Genomic DNA, 7,650 nt, shown 5'->3' on the forward strand with positions numbered 1-7,650 from the left:
GTGCCGGACATTTATAGATGCATGTAGGGGCCAGCCTATAAGGCTACCCTAGAATAGGGCTTAGTGCTCATGTAGTGGGCATGGGGGAGGATTAGAACCACCCCAAGGGGCCAAGAGGGCCCCATGCCGTGCCCACCAGCCCTAGCATAGGCTGGGCAGGCTGTCGGCGAGCACTAGGGTCCCTGGCCAGACAGCCGACAGGGCCCAGGGTCCTGCCCAGCCAGTCGGCTGTGTGGGGGGGCAGCCCCACACTATTTGCCTGGCTGCCCAGCAGCCTGGACACCCTGCCAGAGCATGCGCAGGCTGGACAGCCATAAGACAGTGTGAAACAATAACTTTAAACAGCATTTAATGCTAGTTTGTTCTGGTCGTGAGATATACCAGCAGGCCGACCCCTGTTGGGGCAGCCGACCAGTATCTTGAAGGGGTATAAATACCCAAGCCCTAAATTCAGTTCGATTATCTCATTATTCACGAAGGGTTGCCGCGTTCCAAGGGCCAGGAAAGCCAAGGGGAGTGCTCCAACCAAGGTGAACATTGCAAGTCAAGATTCAGTATTTATTTTCACATTTACATCATTCTAATAAATCAAATACACCATTTGTGGTGGGGGCCCTACAGAGGGTATTTGGGACCCAATACTGTTTCCTCTTCTCTCCCCCTCTCTATTTTGGTGTCATAGGCCCATTGGGTCTTTAGTAGACGCTTAATATATCTTTCTTTCTTTCTTTCTTTCTTTCTCTCTCTCTATTTTCTGCACATCTTCTACAGTTTTGTGCGTTATATTCATCATGAATGATTGCTGAATTTTGAGCATTGAAGTTACCGATATGCCCATGAAGCTTCCACATGTTACATTGGTAAGAATGACATCAGTTTCCCTATAAAATTTCAAACTTATGTTTGCAATTGGACTTATCTGACAAGGACAAGAAAGGGCAGTTCCTTTATGGCCTTGACACGCAAATCCAGTGGGAGGTGCATATGTTTAGGCCAGCCACCTTTGAAGGCGCACTCTCACTTGTGCAGAGTGTTGAAATGAAGCACAATGGCAGAAAGCCCAAGACTTCCCAGCCTGCCACTCTCAAGGCAACTACCTTGAGGGGAAAAGGCCAGAACCAGACGGGGTCTTCCCCAAGACAGAGCATGGAAGCCTATGGCTTCAAGAACTCGACCAATGCGCCCAAACTCACTCCAGACCAAAAAGCTGAAGCAAGCAAGGCCGGTGGCAAATTGACAGCTGAGGAGACAGCTCAGTACAAGGAGAAGGGTAGATGTTTCTTGTGCCATACAAAAGGACACACGTCTAGGAAATGTCCTAGGAAGACTACCACTCCACACAGACAACCACCCCAGCTTCCACGGCTTCCGTGGTGAGCGCAGCTTCCATACAAACCCCAATGGTTGTCCCTAGTTCTTCGGATCCTAGTGCTTCGGTTGGTGCAATCGTTATGCGGGAGCTCGAAGATAAGAAGCAGAAGGGCACCCATGACCAGGAGTATGAGCGCAACGAATTGCTCAAGACCTTTGGCTACATAGCTAGCCAAAGAATAGTCGTCTTGTTTGACAGCAGTAGCACAAAGGATGTGGTCACGAAACATGCCGCTCGGCGAGCCCGTTTCGTTTTGACTTCGGTGAACAAGAAAGTTTAGGGTTTTAGCACAGGCATGACAACGAGTATCAAGTTTGAAGCTCCAGGTGCTAGATTAGTCCTTCAAGGCATAGAGTTTGTGTGTGATTTTATGGTTGCCCCTCTTGTAGGAGGGGCAGACATAATTTAGGAAATTCAGTGGTTTCACAAAGTCCAGCCAAATATCGATTGGGACAGACACACGTTGTTATAAAAATTGGGACAACACTGATATCCTCTATAGCATGCCTTCCTTCTCTTAACCGTGCATTCACAAGATTTAAGACACCAATTACTCGCGTTAACTGGACCTCAATTGTATTGAAGATACAACACATACACGACACTATAATACTAAGTGATTTAAAAGGGACAATCTTATTACAGAGATGGATTATGAGGCTAGATTATTACAATGGAAGGAATTCATAAAGTATCCTCCTCATCACAGGTTTCTATGTGATAGATGACCTCGGGTAAGTTGGACTCGACTTTGGGTGATTTGTAATGTGTCAGGTACATGTAATAAGATAAACCACTTATAACCAGTATGATAGGATAATACTACTGAGAACGGAAACCCAAGACATACAACTTGTGTGATTTCAAGACCTAGTACTAAGAATAGAATCATGATGTGGTCACAACGCACAAGGGAACAAAAAAATCTCTTCTGAATGATAATTTAGCAACTTTGGAACTCTTTTTCCTAGCAAATGGTTATGTAGTGGTAGCACAACCACCTTCAAAATATATATGAATCTCTCAATGATGTGAGAGAGACTCTTCAGATAATAGCTGCAATCTTTGAACTGTCCCATCACACCTAGCATCTTTCTTCATAAACAAATCTTGTTTGAAACTTAGTTTGGAAAGTATTATCCAGCTTGCTATTATATCAGAGCACAAGGTCACTCTTACTAATGCCTTTGACTTTGATTTTCTCGTTGGCCCTCCATTGATTTTGCTCTTGAGTCTTTTGATAGTGTTCCAAAGCATGCATCCTGTCCAATTCTGCTACTTGTAGTGCAAGAAGCCTGTTCCTGAAAAAGTGTTGTGATTCCTCACTTTCCTTTAATAAGAGCTTTAAAGCTCTGGTACTTCCACCTCAATAGGCAACAATATCTCAGCTCCATAAAGAAGATGGAAAAGGAGAGAAACGAGTACCCTCTTTGACTGCAATTCTGTAAGCCCAAAGTGCACAAGGGAGCTCCAAGTCCCAAGTCCTTTCATGAGACTCCCGTTGCATTGAGGATAGCATGGTGTAGCATACCTATGCTGAATTTTTAGCTTCTCACATAAATGGTCCATCAATTCACTTCTGAAACCTGGTCCCCTGTCAGAGAGGAGCTCTAGTGGTATTCCAAAACGACAAAAAATCCCTTCATACACAAACTTGGATACTTCTTTTGCATTGACTACTCTTGTAGCTTTGGCTTCTGCCCACCTTGAGAGGTAATCTATGGCTGTAAGTATATAACATTTCCCATGTGCAGTCATGGGTAATGGTCCAATTGCATCAATCCCCACTTCTCAAAGATGTTAAAAGCAAGTATGACATTCCGCTTCAAAACATCCAAGTAATCGCAATAGGTAGCTAGAACACTCGCCTATCCCACACTTGTACATGACCCGCGCCAAATTCACCCATTACACATGATCACTTGGCTACGTCAGTACCCCCAACTTCTGCACCAATTTGGCATTCACGAAATTGTGAGTGACTTCTAGGGTTAAAAAGAACGCACACAATCTTCCCCATGACCAACCCCATACATACGGATTAGATCATTGGGACCGAAAACTCTCAAATGCGAACTTTCCAACATGACAGGCTAAAATAAGGCTACTCCAGATGCGAGGACTATGGAGGATCATCAAGGGTGAGTTAAAGCCTAAAGGTGTACCTATAGAGCTTGTGGTGGTAGCATGGACAAACAAAAATGACAAAGCCATGGCCCATGGCATACATAGGGCTGGGATTGGCTGACAACCTCGTGCATCACATTGATTTCGTTAAGACAACAAATGAGGTATGGACAAAGCTTGAGAATTTGTTCGGCAACAAAATAAATAACTCTTAACTGTTTCTCGAACAAATATATTATGAAATGTTTCTCAAACAAAATAAATAACTCTAAAGTGTTTCTCAAATGCTAACTTTCCAACGTGACATGCTAAAATAAGGCTACTCCTGATGCGAGGACTATGGAGGATCATCAAGGGTGATGAGCGAAAGCCTAAAGGTGTACCTATAGAGCTTGTGGTGGTAGCATGGACAGACAAAAATGACAAAGCCATGGCATACATAGGGCTGGGATTGGCTGACAACCTCGTGCATCACATTGATTTCATTAACAAATGAGATATGGACAAAGCTTGAGAAATTGTTTGGCAACAAAATAAATAACTCTAAAGTGTTTCTCAAACAAATATATTATGGCCTTAAATGAAAGAGACTCGTATACTTCAAGAGCACTTAAGCATCTTAGGATCACTACTACAACAATTGACTACATTGTCAGCACAAGTAGATGAGGATGATAAGAAGGCCGTCTTGTTTTCAAGTCTTGAAGAAATCACCAAGAATAAAGAGGTCTTCTCTACACTCCGAGTATCACATACAATGTGATATGAGGATATGGTCTTGACGAAGACCATAGACTTCAAGACCAAGCCAACTCTGCTTTTGATCTGGATAAGGGTTTCTTCACCAAGGATAGAAATCCACCTAGGGGCAAAGGAAAAGCTGTCAAATGCAGATTTTGTAGGAAACTAGGATACACATAGGACTGGTGCTTCAAAAAGTGGGAAAAAGAACAAGAGAAGAATCATGCCAATCTTGTTGCTACTAAAGAAGAAGAAGAAGAAGATTTTGAAGATGCTCCAAACAAGCCGGCCTCAAGTGCACTTGAGAAATCCTACGCTGCAGTGGCTAATCTATCTCTCTCTCTAAGGTAGATGCTGATTGGGCTTTACCTTTCATTTATGTTTGAGTCAATTAAGGGCTCTCTGCCTGTAAAGTTCCCCAAAATCTGATCGCATCTATGTGTGTTTATACATGTTTTGAGTGGAGGGGTAGTCTAGGAGGGCTGAGGAATTTTTTGTGGTCAAGCACTATATCAGGCCTGTCATGAGAGTACAGATGTGTGTTCTTTTGTATCACATGTTGCAATCTAGGGCCCAAATCACCATAAACATGAAGGCCACTCATAAGACACCACCTTGACTCCGAAGGGGGTTTTGTTGGGTATTTCGGAGTCTCTCTGTGTGTATCCATCGTGTACGTGTACCCCTGTTTGTGTACCCATCCCACTTGTGTCTATGTGTGAACAGCCCTTGTATGTGTGTGAATGTGTGAACACTCACTTATGTTAAGTAAGTGTGTGAACAACCTCATATAACCGTTTATGTGTGAATGTGATATGCAGTGATGTCATAGGCTTAGCCATGTGTCATTGCCCCAGTCAATGTGATGTGTCAAAGATAAGGCTTTTAAGCCTATAAAAGCATGTATTTGGTGTAAGCTTGAATTAATCAATCAACAGCATCATTGAGTCGTGCAATCTCTGGTTCTCTTATTTGAGTTTGTTACATTTTTCTCACTCTCTTTCTACTACACACACCACCATGGATATCTTCAAGCCTCCATAGCCGCTGCCTGTGCTAACCCTAATTTCAACAGGTGCCCCTAGCCAATTCAGCTAGAGCTATGTGGCCCCCACCATACCCTGACCAGAGGAAGTTCTTGATGAGCCGCTGAATTCGGCTAATGCACGATCTCGAGAAAGACCAACAGGAGGTGCTGCAAATAGTGGCCAGAAGGACCACCACTGCCCTGCTTGATAGGGAGAGTCGCAGTGTGCTCCGATGCAGAAGCTTCCTCCTAAGTGCTTGCCAAGAGGGGATAGAATAGCTACTCGGGAGAGGCCTAGGCTCGGACCAACAGCCATGTATGGAGCACTGTTTTGGGCAGTAGATCTCACATGGGATTGGAGTTTGATAGAGGGACTATCAAGTCATGATGCTCTCACAACTCACACACAGCAAACCTTTCATTTTGCACATCATTCTAGCAGAGTTAGCAGCCCACCTGCTCCCATAGATGCCTCAATTCAGCTTGTTATTTACACAAAGAAGGTACACGAGTTTGGAACGGTACACAATGACTCCCATGGCTAGCCTTATCCTCATCCATGCATTTTGCATCACAAGGGGCTGAGAATTGTTGGTATGCCAGAGGATTGAAGTGGATGAAGACACATGATCTCTCTATAGATGCTTTGCCACCATTTCAGTATCTCAGGCAGCCCCATGCATTATCGAGGGAAGAACTCAATAGAGCCATCGAGGATGATATTTGGCAGTTTTTGCCCATAAAACATGGAAACAGACAGAGACACTCCTGCGGAGGATGAGCTTAAACCCAGATTAGTTTCTAACAATGACTACATGTGGTTTATTCAACCTAAAGAATCAAATGTCACAAGCATTAATGTATCTCCATGGGCCAGCTCCACATAGGAAAAAAGAGAGGTACTATCCAATGTGAAAACCGATTCCTGAGAACATGTGATATGCATAAAGTTGAGACCAAGGAGCACACTGCCTTCAATGCCCAGCATACCTATTCAGAGAGGGATTTGGTCCTCTTTGTCAAGCCTTAGAGTATAGGGACCAAGGGTGTGTGGCACTCTTTCTGCATGAGATACACAGACACAAAGACCAATTCATGAAGGGACAAAGGAGGGAAGAAGAACAGACTCGGTACAGCACCAAGCGCAAGAGAGGAGAGACACATGTACACCAAATCAAGAGAGATTGCAACCACAAGGGCCCAAAGCTCGGCAGAAAAGACCACCCTCCATGCAACACCACACCCAGACACACACCCCATGTACTAAGGACCATTTCAATCATATGGTGATCCATGAATTTGGACCTCCCTCCCCTCATGTTCACCACCTGAAAAAATCTTTAAATGACCCTGCAACCATATCAGGCTTTGGCACATCTTGCCTTCTTTGTCCATCATTGTCTTCTACATGAATGCAATTTCCACCTTTCATTTTCATTATGCTATGAGGGGATGCCCTATGCATCTCACACACACATATTGTATCAACATTGGTCTCATGAACCATTCTGGCACCCCAAAGGCATTGATAGACCTTTCTTTCTTACTCCTTGTATTTTAAGTGATTCCCTAACGGTGGGGGTGTGAATAGGGAGTCTAAAGGGCTAGGCCAGTGGGTGTGGTAGTCAATGTGGAGAGGATTGCATTATGTTAATGGGTCGCTTTAGGGCATTGGCCACATGGCAGGGCACTGGGCAAGGGGAACTTGGTTCCAACATGTGATAGAAGGCCCTAAAAGATTAGGAGGGAGCTTCAAATTTTACATGCATGCTTGAGCCTGACTCAGAGGTGAAATGAAGAGAAGCCCTCTGTATAATCTGTGACTTTTTTGTTCCCTTAGTCAATTGAAGCAATCAGACTGGTTTTAGGGTTTCGTTGTGCTGCGTACCTGTGATTTCTGAGCTGAGAAATTCCTGGAGATTGCTTCCACGTTTTCGACGAGTGTTTCTACGTAAGGCTTCAATAACCTTCCATCTTCTTCGCTTTCGGCAGGCAGCAGGCTAGCTTTTCGGCATTTCTACGTCTACGTGAAAGCTTTGCTAAAGCTTTTCTTTAGCCATACGCTGCCCGCCCGGTCATTTGTTGCCCACCATCGTATAATTGGGCGTCTTCAATATATATATATATATATGTATGTATGTATGTATTGGTACCAAAATGTTTTTTTGCATTTCCATTAAATATATTCTGTGAGATTTTCAAGAATAAGAGTGTTTTTATGAGGTTTCATTTTAATATGTAATGCTTAAAAAAGTCAATGAAATGATGATCCTCCATATGCTTTCCATGTCCTCTATTTAAGGCAATGAAATGATAACCCTCCATATGCTTTCTATTTGTATGTATTCACCCCTCTATGTCGTTTCTGTTTGCATGCAATCAC

The 7,650-nt window shown here is 43.7% G+C and overlaps 1 protein-coding gene across 2 annotated transcripts in view; it reads right to left on the minus strand.

Annotated features, from left to right (window-relative positions):
- PEX1 (peroxisome 1) overlaps positions 1-7,368 on the minus strand; it is a 101,286-nt gene extending 93,918 nt beyond the window's left edge. Inside the window, exon 1 of one of the 2 annotated variants that reach the window (XM_086796199.1) lies at positions 7,156-7,368. The gene's annotated coding sequence lies outside the window, so the exon portion shown is untranslated. The remainder of the gene's footprint in view (positions 1-7,155) is intronic. The other variant, XM_086796200.1, reaches the window with a different exon arrangement.
- Between the last annotated feature and the right edge of the window lie 282 nt (positions 7,369-7,650).

This window comes from Cibotium barometz, chromosome 63, assembly GCF_041138505.1.
Source record: "Cibotium barometz isolate CiBa-2024 chromosome 63, ASM4113850v1, whole genome shotgun sequence".
NCBI classification, from domain to species: Eukaryota; Viridiplantae; Streptophyta; class Polypodiopsida; order Cyatheales; family Cibotiaceae; genus Cibotium; species Cibotium barometz.